The sequence below is a fragment of the Brassica oleracea genome, chromosome C8 (assembly GCF_000695525.1).
Source record: "Brassica oleracea var. oleracea cultivar TO1000 chromosome C8, BOL, whole genome shotgun sequence".
NCBI classification, from domain to species: Eukaryota; Viridiplantae; Streptophyta; class Magnoliopsida; order Brassicales; family Brassicaceae; genus Brassica; species Brassica oleracea.
In genome coordinates, this window is record NC_027755.1 from 15,472,085 (window position 1) to 15,482,543 (window position 10,459).

The 10,459-nt window shown below is 50.2% G+C and overlaps 1 pseudogene; it reads right to left on the minus strand.

Annotated features, from left to right (window-relative positions):
- LOC106308747 overlaps positions 1 to 10,459 on the minus strand; it is a 16,170-nt pseudogene that overhangs the window by 5,032 nt on the left and 679 nt on the right.

Consider the following 10,459-nt stretch of genomic DNA (forward strand, 5'->3'; position numbering starts at 1 on the left):
ACGGTCAGGAGTGGCCGAACGTCGAGAAGACGAAGTCCACTGTCGAATCAGTGGAGGCGATTCTCCGAGATCTCACTGCGCACGGGGTCTCGTTTATAATCCCGAAGGAAAACCAAAGGCCTTGGTCCCCGCCGAGAGGTTACCAATGTGTCTACGAGTCGTACTTCCAAAACGTCACGAAGCTGTGGTTTCCGATTCCCCGAATCGTCACGGCCTACGCGTTCCGCAGGGGTGTTGCTCTGAGTCAGCTAATGAATGGCTCGCTTCGCCTGATGGTTGTTTTGTCGGTGATCGCGGCTGAAGCGGGGATGTCGTTGAGCGTGAGGGCATTCGAGGAACTGACTTCGGCCTCAATCTCTGATGACGGGCTAGTCTCGACGAGGATGCGTCCAAACTACAACGTGGTTACCGGGTATCCGACCAAAACCTCAGACTGGCAGCGTTCATACTTCTACGTGAAGTCGAATAGGTCGGCGTTTGAGGAACCGCCGAGATCTAGCTGTCGTGTTTTTTGGAATGCGGAGATGGGTATAGCATACTGATTTAATGACGACTGTTGCGCGTACTTATCTGATATTTTGTGTTTGTTGTTGTCTTTTTTTTTTTGAAGTTGGTCATCCGAATATTGCCACCTACCCCGAAGATTGGAAGACGAGTGCCCGAACCGTTGCGCTGCAGAAACAAGATTATTGGGAGAATTTTACTCGGGATAGGATCTGCAGATCTATTGACCGAATTGCAAACGGTGAGCCCTCACTTTTTCCTTCTTTATTTCCGAGTGATTGTTCGATAACTTACCAGTTTTCCTTTTCCTTTCTTTTTGCAGGGGATTGGATCTCGGACTACCTCCCTCTTGTTAGGGATTGGATCTCGGACTCACTCCCTCTTGTTAATCAGTCAACGACGAAGAGATTGTCGTTTTTTACTCGAGCCGAGCAGAAAGAAATCAATCGAGCTAGATCCATGAAGCAGTTACCAGATCTCAGTCTTATCGTGGCCGGGAAGTTAGGTGCCCAAAAGGGGACTTCTGGGGGTAAGGTTGGTTCTTCGGGGCCGGAGACTACTGACGCTGTTCCTGTTACCGCCGAGCAAGCACCTACCGGTGGTTCTCTCAGGGGAAGAATTCAAAGAAGAAGAAGAGAAACACGGAGGCTCGGAAGGAGCCTAATGAGGTGGAGCGAACCGACGTGGGCGGTTCCTCCAAGAAGGATGGGAAGAAGAGGAAGGCCGGGGATCCGCCTGCAGAAGACGCTCCCAAGAAGAAAAAGATGAGGAAGAAAGATTCCTCCTTGCCCCGACCATCCTCAGTTTGTGAGGAGGAACTCCAGGCTTTGGTCCCTGATGCTGCTCCCGAGGCTGGAACCTCGGATGATGACGAGAATGAGACCATCGCCTTGCGTCGGCGGAGACGAGAGGGTCGGACGACAGAAGGAGGGTCTCGTGGAGTCTCGACGGGAGATCGGGGCATCTCATAGGTTCCGAGGAAATTGCCAGCTTCCGGGGGACAGCAAGGCCGCCTGATGGGCAATTCCTCAGTTCATATCACAGAGGGATCTGAGATCCGCGTGTCCGGACGTCCCAACGAGACCCCGGAGGATGGGTTCAAGTTCGAGTTTAATCGCGAGCTTCCGTTAGCTTGTTACCCGGAAGATTGTGCTCGTTTGCTGCAATCGGTTAAGGGCGGCCCCGACCAGCTTCCTCCGGTAGGGGATCTCCTCTTTAAGGACGAGTATGAACACGCCGCTTGCTCGTCTGTTAAAGTAAGCGTTTGTCCGCGCTTTTCCATCACTTGTTCTCGATATTTTGTCTAACTTTTTCTTTGTTGTGCCTTGATCAGAGTCAAGGCGATCGGAACGTACTCGTTGAGAAGTACGATATGGCGTTAAGGCAAACCCGAGAGCAGGTTCGTGAGGGCGAGGAAGCTAGGAAGAAAACCGAGGAAGCTCTCCGAATTGCGTTGCGAGACAAGTCCGACGCGATTACTCAGGAAAAAGCCCTCAGAAAGGCGTTCGACGAGACGAGGACGTCTGACGCGGCGGAATTGCAAATGTGCAAAAAGTCCATGAAGAACCTCGAGTTGGTGCTGGACAAGGTGGCAAAGGAGAAGGCCGAGTTAGAGAAGGCAAGGGCCGTGGAGTCGCTGAAGTACGAGGAAGAGATGAATAGGCTTCGGATGTCTCGCAAGTACGAAGTCACGCATTCCGAAGGACGGAGCTGTGCCTACCATTGTCCTGACTGATTCTAAAAACCTAAGTTCTTCGACGTCTTCTTCTGAAGAGCTTAAGAAGGATGACAGCGTTTCTACGGGTCATCCGGAAGGCGTTTCCACGGCGAACGAGGACCCACCGATCCTAACTTTTGGTCATATCTCGGGTCCCGGGGAGAAAGATGGCACGGTGAGCAAAGATCCCCCGGCTATTTGACGGATGAAGACCGCTGTTTGTTGTAGCTTTCTTTTTTCTTTTATTTTGTTCTAGGCTCGTGGAAGCCCTTGACTTTCTGTATTGTGTAATTGACCTTGATAGGTCTTGTTGTTCGGTACTGGGATAGTTCCCTTTTTTCGTTAAGACTTCTTATTTTTGTCAAGTACTTTCGTCCTAAGTGCGTTGTGAACGAACACAAATGACTTAACTGATTTTGAGGTAATTCGTTGCTCGTTAACTTAATCCCACCAATCTTGTTTGCGATTAGTCGGGTATCCGGATGCTTCACAGTAACCGAAAGAAATTTGGTCGGCCAACCCACTATTCTTCAATTTGTGATAAGATCTGGAAATTTTGCTCGCGAATTGGTCAATGCGAGAAGCATCGGTGACTCTGTTTTTCCCTTCGTTCGATATCTGATCGGGATACGTTCGATTGATTGGGACGAGTGCTCGTGCGCCTATACGGCGTTAAGGCGAACCCGAGAGCAGGTTCGTGAGGCCGAGGAAGCTAGGAAGAAAACCGAGGAAGCTCTCCGAATTGCGTTGCGAGACAAGTCCGACGCGATTAGTCGGGAAAAAACCCTCAGAAAGGCGTTCGACGAGGACGTCTGACGCGGCGGAATTGCAAATGTGCAAAGAGTCCATGAAGAACCTTGAGTTGGTGCTGGACAAGGTGGCAAAGGAGAAGGCCGAGTTAGAGAAGGCAAGGTCCGTGGAGTCGCTGAAGTACGAGGAAGAGATGAATAGGCTTCGGATGTCTCGCAAGTACGAAGTCACGCATTCCGAAGGACGGAGCTGTGCCTACCATTGTCCTGACTGATTCTAAAAACCTAAGTTCTTCGACGTCTTCTTCTGAAGAGCTTAAGAAGGATGACAGCGTTTCTACGGGTCATCCGGAAGGCGTTTCCACGGCGAACGAGGACCCACCGATCCTAACTTTTGGTCATAGCTCGGGTCCCGGGGAGAAAGGTGGCACGGTGAGCAAAGATCCCCCGGCTATTTGACGGATGAAGACCGCTGTTTGTTGTAGCTTTCTTTTTTCTTTTATTTTGTTCTAGGCTCGTGGAAGCCCTTGACTTTCTGTATTGTGTAATTGACCTTGATAGGTCTTGTTGTTCGGTACTGGGATAGTTCCCTTTTTTCGTTAAGACTTCTTATTTTTGTCAAGTACTTTCGTCCTAAGTGCGTTGTGAACGAACACAAATGACTTAACTGATTTTGAGGTAATTCGTTGCTCGTTAACTTAATCCCACCAATCTTGTTTGCGATTAGCCGGGTAAAATTAAGACAAGAATTTTAATAAGTTTCCGAGGAAAAGGTATCCGGATGCTTCACAGTAATCGAGAGAAATTTGGTCGGCCAACCCGTTATTCTTCGATTTGTGATAAGATCTGGAAATTTCGCTCGTGACTTGGTCAATGCGAGAAGCATCGGTGACTCTGTTTTTCCCTTCGTTCGATATCTGATCGGGATACGTTCGATTGATTGGGGCGAGTGCTCGTGCGCCGCTTTCGAGTTAAGGGGCTGGCATCGTTTGCTCGGATTTTTACCCTCATTGTTTTGCTCGAGGATAAGTAAACAGGTTTTTTTTTGTTTTGTTAGGGCTGGACCCCGTAGAGGGGATGCCTACGTACCTCCGAGGAGGATCAAGCCATTCGTAGTTCGTTTTAGTCCAAGTAAAAGTGACTTGGTAGTCATTTACTTGGACGAGTAGAAGTGACCCTAGGGTGCATCTACTCGGTTTTTTTTTTTAGGCGAGTAAAAGGGGATGTAGATCATTTACTCGCTCTTGCAAGTTACTCATTTTACGAGTAGAAGAGAAACATCGAAGATGCATGGAGTTTCAAGTTCGTGGGATTGCCTCTCCGCGGGAATTCTCGAGTCGGTATACTCCTGGTTTGACAACTCGAATGATCTTATATGGTCCTTCCCAATTCGCGCCGAGCTTTTCGGCGTTGGGTTTTTCGAAGACTTTTCTCATGACCAGATCACCGAGCTCAAGAGGGCGCGAGCGGACCTTTTTGTTGTAGTAGCTCTCGATTTAATTTTGGTAATTCTGGATCCGAAGGAGGGCTTTGTCGCGTTTCTCTTCTAGTTCATCGAGGGCGTCTAGTAGCATCTCTTGGTTAAGCTCGACGTGCTGAGGCATCTTGGATCGGCGGAGACTTGTGACGTTGACCTCAACCAGAGACATTGCCTCCATCCCGTAAGCGAGAGAGAAGGGGGTAGATTTTGTTGCTCCTCGAGGAGTCGTCCTGTGCGACCAGAGGGCGCCGTCGAGTTCGTCGGCCCAATATCCCTTCTCGAGATCAAGACGCTTCTTGATTCCGTCGATGATAATCTTATTCGAGGATTCTGCTTGTCCATTTCGTTGAGGGTATCTCGGTGTCGAGGGGCTTAGTCGGATGTCCCACTTGCTACAGAAATCTTTGAAATTTCTGGACATAAATTGTGATCCATTGTCCGTCACAATCTCGTACGGTAGGACGTGGCGACAGATGATGTTTTTCAAACGAAACCGCGAACTTCCTTCCCTGTAACCTGCGCGAAGGCTTCTGCTTCAATCCATTTGGTGAAGTAGTCGGTTAATACCAACACGAAGCGACATTGGCGAGAATTCGGCATTGGTCTGATGATATCCATCCCCCATCGCATGAGTGGGTAAGGTGCTGCGGAGGTTCGCAGTAGTTCGGTTGGGCTGTGGATACTCGGAGCATGTCGTTGACATTTGTCGCATCACCGAGCATACGCTTCGCAGTCGGTATTCATAGTTGGCCAGAAGAATCCTAAGTTTCGAATTTTTAAAGCTAGTGCTCGGCCTCCGGAATGGTTACCGCCTGCTCCTTCATGAGTCTCGGCCATCACTAGCTGCGTCTACTCGCCAAAAATGCACTTGAGGAGGACCTTTCTAGCTGTTACCCGGTGGAGTTCTTCTTCTATGACGACATAGTGCGCGCTGCGTCTCTTTAATCGTCTCGCGGCCCATTTATCCGTGGGAAGAATGTCCTTGGTGAGATACTGGATGAATTCAGTTCTCCAGTCCAGTATCAACTGATCTTGGTCTGTCATCTCGGAGTCGTCAGTGGTTGGAGATAAGGGCGTTGTTTCGGATTCCGTAGTGACGAAGTTAGCTGCCTCCGTTGAGATGTCGATGCTTGGTTTTTCGATTCGATGGATCGGAATAGTCCTTTTGACTTGATCGCGGAGCTTGCTTCCGAGTGCTGCCAATGCATCGGCACATACATTCTCTCCGCGAGGAACCTTTGGGAGTTCGAAGAATTCGAACTCTTTAGCTAACGATTGTACGACTCGGAGGTAAGCGTCCATTCTGTCGTTGCGCGCATCATAATCACCGCTGAACTGACTGGCAACGAGCTGTGAGTCGCAGTATGCACTGAGCCGCTTAGCTTTGACCGCTTTTGCGAGGCGAAGGCCAGCGATGAGCGATTCGTACTCCACCTCGTTGTTTGATGCCGGGAAACCAAAGCTGAACGACTGTCGAATGAGTTCTCCCGATGGAGATTGAAGTTGAACTCCTGCTCCTGAGCCTTTGTTTGTTGAGGAACCGTCGACATGCAGGATCCAGGTTGAACCTGAGGTTTCTAAATCTTGAGCGAGTTCCGGGGACAACTCCACGAGGAAATCGGCGAGGACTTGAGCCTTAGCGGCTGTCCTACATTTGTAAGTGATGTCGAGCTCTCCGAGTTCAATCGCCCACTTGGTAAGACGGCCAGCTCTGTTCGTGTTTTACAAAACAGTTCGGAGCGGCTGGTCGGTAAGAACTTCTACCGAGTGTGACTGAAAATAGGGGCGGAGTTTCCTCGCTGATTCGACAACGGCGAAGGCCATCTTCTCAAGTGTCGGGTACCGGGTTTCTGGTCCGGTCATCCTTCTACTCATGTAGAAAACGGGTCGTTGTTCTCCTCGGTCCTCCTTGATTAGTACACTGCTGACTGCGGCAGATGAAACCGCAATGTAAAGGGATAGAACGTCGCCTATGTCTAGCTTTGCCAAGATCGGAGGCGTCGTCAGGTAGTGCTTGAGCTGATTAAAAGCCTTTTCGCACTTATCGTCCCAGATGAATTTCTTATTACCTCGGAGGAGATCATAGAAGGGGAGACATTTGTCGGTGGATCGGGAGATAAAACGATTGAGTGCTGCGATTCGGCCGGTCAGTCGTTGGACTTCTCGGCAGTTTCTCGGGCTGGGTAGGTCGAGGACGGCTGATATTTGCTTCGGGTTTGCTTCAATTCCCCGCTGTGTCACTATGTAGCCAAGGAATTCTCCGGATGACACGCCAAAAGTGCACTTGGCTGGGTTTAACTTCATTTTGTACGTGTTTAGGATGTCAAAACACTCCCGTAAGTGCGTTAGGTGGTCGTCAGCTCGGATTGATTTGACGAGCATATCATCGATGTAGACTTCCATTGTTGTACCAAGCTGTTTAGCGAACATACGGTTGACAAGTCGCTGGTACGTCGCTCCGGCATTCTTCAGCCCGAAAGGCATCACTTTGTAGCAGTAGGTTCCTCGATCGGTTATGAACGACGTCTTCTCTCGATCATCCGGATGCATCATAATCTGGTTGTATCCTGAGAAAGCGTCCATAAATGTGAGCATTTCATTGCCGGCAGTTGACTCAACGAGTCTGTCGATGTTTAGGAGCGGATAGCTATCCTTTGGACATGCCTTGTTGAGGTCGGTAAAGTCGACGCACATGCGCCACTTACCGTTTTTCTTTTTGACGACCACCGGGTTGGCGAGCCATTCCGGGTAACGGACTTCCGTTATCGAGCCCGCGCTTAGTAAGCGCTCGACTTCCTCGACGACTGCTTTGGATCTTTCGGGACCCAACTTTCGTCTCTTCTGTCGGATGGGCTTAATATTCGGATCTACGTTCAACTCGTGAGTCGTGATGGACGGGTCGATCCGTTGCATGTCAGACATCGACCAAGCAAAGGTAGACAAGTTTTGCTTCAGGAAATCCAGGATAGCACGCTGCATCTCGTCCGATAGATAGGCGCCTACTCGTAGCACTTTACTTGGATCCGACTCGTCGATCGGGACTTCGAGCACTTCTTCCTTTTGTGGGCAGACCTTACTTATTGGAGGGGAAATCGAGTTGCCTAGTGACTGTGAACGTTGTAACTTGACCGTGGCGATTAAGAGATCTCGTGCAGCTCGTTGATCTCCTCTCACCGTCTTAATCGTACCATCCATTCCCGGGAATTTGACACACTGATGGTATGTAGATGCAATTGCTCGCATAGAGTATAACCATGGGGTGCCTAGTATCACGTGATAGGGAGCCTTGGTGCTGACTACCGAGAATTTGACCATCCGAGCTACCCCCTCTGCTTGTACCGAGAGACGGATAGTCCCCAGGATTACCTCGGAGGAACCGTTGAAGCCGGTGAGAGTTCTGGAAGACGATTTCACGTCTTTTAAGTCGATTCCCATTTTTACGAGAGTTTCGCAAAAAATGATATCGACCGAACTACCAGTATCGATTAGTACTTTGGTAACATCGTACTTATCGATAGCCAAAACGACGAGAAGGGGAACGTTATGAGGGAAATTTACCCCAAGGAGGTCTTCTATCGAGAAGGAAATTGGGGGATCGGTTGGGAGCTTCTGTGGCCAACGCTGCGAAGTATCCACCATTCGACGGTGATCCTTGACCGCCCGTACTGAATCCCCGCAAGGCGGAGATCCTCCCATAATCACGTTGATCCGCGGCCTGACGCTTGTCTGTTTTTTGATGAGAAGAGCTCGGAGGTCCTCGCTCTCCTTTGGTGATTCGGCTCTTTTACGGTCCAGCTTTGTACGCAGATCGTTGATTCGTGCGTTAAGCTGATCACGCAAATCGACAATAGGATTATCGCCTGTAGATGCTGGTGAAGGTCCTTGGCTCAATGCATGCTTGGTTCTTTTAGCGTTAAGCTTGACTCGGAGATCGGAAGGTCTGGGAGTCTCGTTATTTGTCGACGTCATCTTCCGCTTGAGGAGCGTACGTAGGTCCAACGGGTCGAGAGCGTACGTAGGTCCAACGGGTCGAGAGCTTCCTCGAGATCGCTCTATTCGTCTGATGAGGGCTCCGGTTGGGCGCAAATAACTTCGATTCTTTGTCTGACCGCTGGTTGATCCTCCTCAGCTGAGGCGTCACCATCGTCGTCCTGATGTGGTGTTTGCTCGGCAACCTTAGGCTTTTGGTCGTCTTGACGCGGTTTTCCTTGATTTTTTCGCTGATTTTTCCTATCCTTGTTCCTGCTCCAACTGTTCTCGCTTTTAGGCTTCGGAGGAGGGATCTTGATTTCGCCGCTTTTGAGCGAGGAGAGGAATTGTGCGAAAAGTGTCTTGCACTCTGAAGTGTCGTGGCCTTTTACACCGTGGAGTTTACACGACTTGGTAAGTCCTGGAGGGGTTCGGGAGGAACCTGCTGCGGAATCGACCTGGGTGACCGGTGCCATCACTGTTGCTCGGGGGGATTCGCTCGGAGGATCGGCTTCTCGATGAAAGGTGTTCCATTTCTTCCCGTTTTCGTCGACGACATAAAGGAGACCATTCTTACGGTTGTTTTTGTCACTTGGAGCATGCTGACGAGGTTCGACGTGAGCTGTAGCAGTGTTTTTAGGCGCTGATTGCTTCGCCGAGTTGTGCCTGCTCATGATGGCTTTGGTGTCCTCTTCCATACGAATGAAGTTGTGGGAACGAGCAACGGCGTCTTGCAATGATGTGGTGGGACTACGATAGAGATCTTCTCGGAACTTACATTCTACGTGGAGATTGTTCCTCAGGGCGTCGACGGCGATGTGATCTGGAATGTCGATTCTTGGCACGGCTGACTTAAACTGTTCCATATAATCGCGAAGGCTCTGGTCCTTCATTCGCTTGAGGTTCCAGAGGGTTGAAGCTGTTACTTCGCGTTTGGTGAACATGATGTAAGTCTTGAGAAACGCCGAGGAGAGCTCGTTGAAGCTGTTAATCGAGTTCTCTTCGAGTCCCGAGAACCAAGTTAATGCTTGTTCATTGAGCGTTTCGACAAAAAGTTGGCAATATCCCGCGTCTCTTTCGTCGGGAGCAAGTCTGGCTCTTGTCACCGCAATGTTGAAAGCTGTCAAATGCTCGACAGGATCTCCCCCCGGTTTGTACTCTGGGAGACGCAACTTGTCCATTTTTCGGAGTTTGACCCCCGTCAGTTCTTCGGTGAAAGGAGTGCGCGGCGTTGACGCGATGACGCTGTCGATCTCAGGTACCGCGCTCGTTGCTTGGTGGATCCTCGAGCTCATTTGTTGGAAATTTAACTTAAGCTCGGCGATTTCTCGGACAGTAGATGGGTCGGACGCTGCCGGAAGAGCATCGGCGACGAGGGTCTCTGCGAGTTGAAGAGTAGGGTCAACTGGGTAACTCGGCGATTTCTCGGACAGTTGATGGGTCGGACGCTGCCGGAAGAGCATCAGCGACGAGGGTCTCAGTGAGTTGAAGAGTAGGGTCAACTAGGTTCGTCGTTCGCCCTTCTGTCGGAGTAGGGGGTTTGTATTGAAGAGGTGACGACGGAGTGGTTGCGAGCTGCCGGTGGACGCGTTGAGGGCAGCGACGATGGCGGTGAGCTGGTCATTTGTCGTCTTTTGGACCTCTTCTTGATGGGCGAGTCGAGCTATGACTGAACTCATGAACTCCGACGAGAGAAGGGGAGGAGACGGAGGAGGCGGAGGAGGTGTGAGTGCCGGCTCCTCTCCTGAGGTATCTGGGTTCGTACCTCCGGTGGTCATTTCGGTCTAGAAACACTGGGTCTGTTCGGCCCCACGGTGGGCGCCAATTGTTTAAGGTGAGATTGGTCTCGGATAGAGTAAACAATACTAAAAATGGGACGAACAGAGGCGTTTATTAGATTTCGAGATGAGGTTACAAAGGTGGAGAAAGTAAAAGAGCCGGAGCTCGTGAGAGCTTAAACCGGAAAAATACAAACAGCAGAGAGATGATTGTACGGACAATAAATCCTAATCTCGCCGCCGAGTTTGTGTAGCTAAGTGT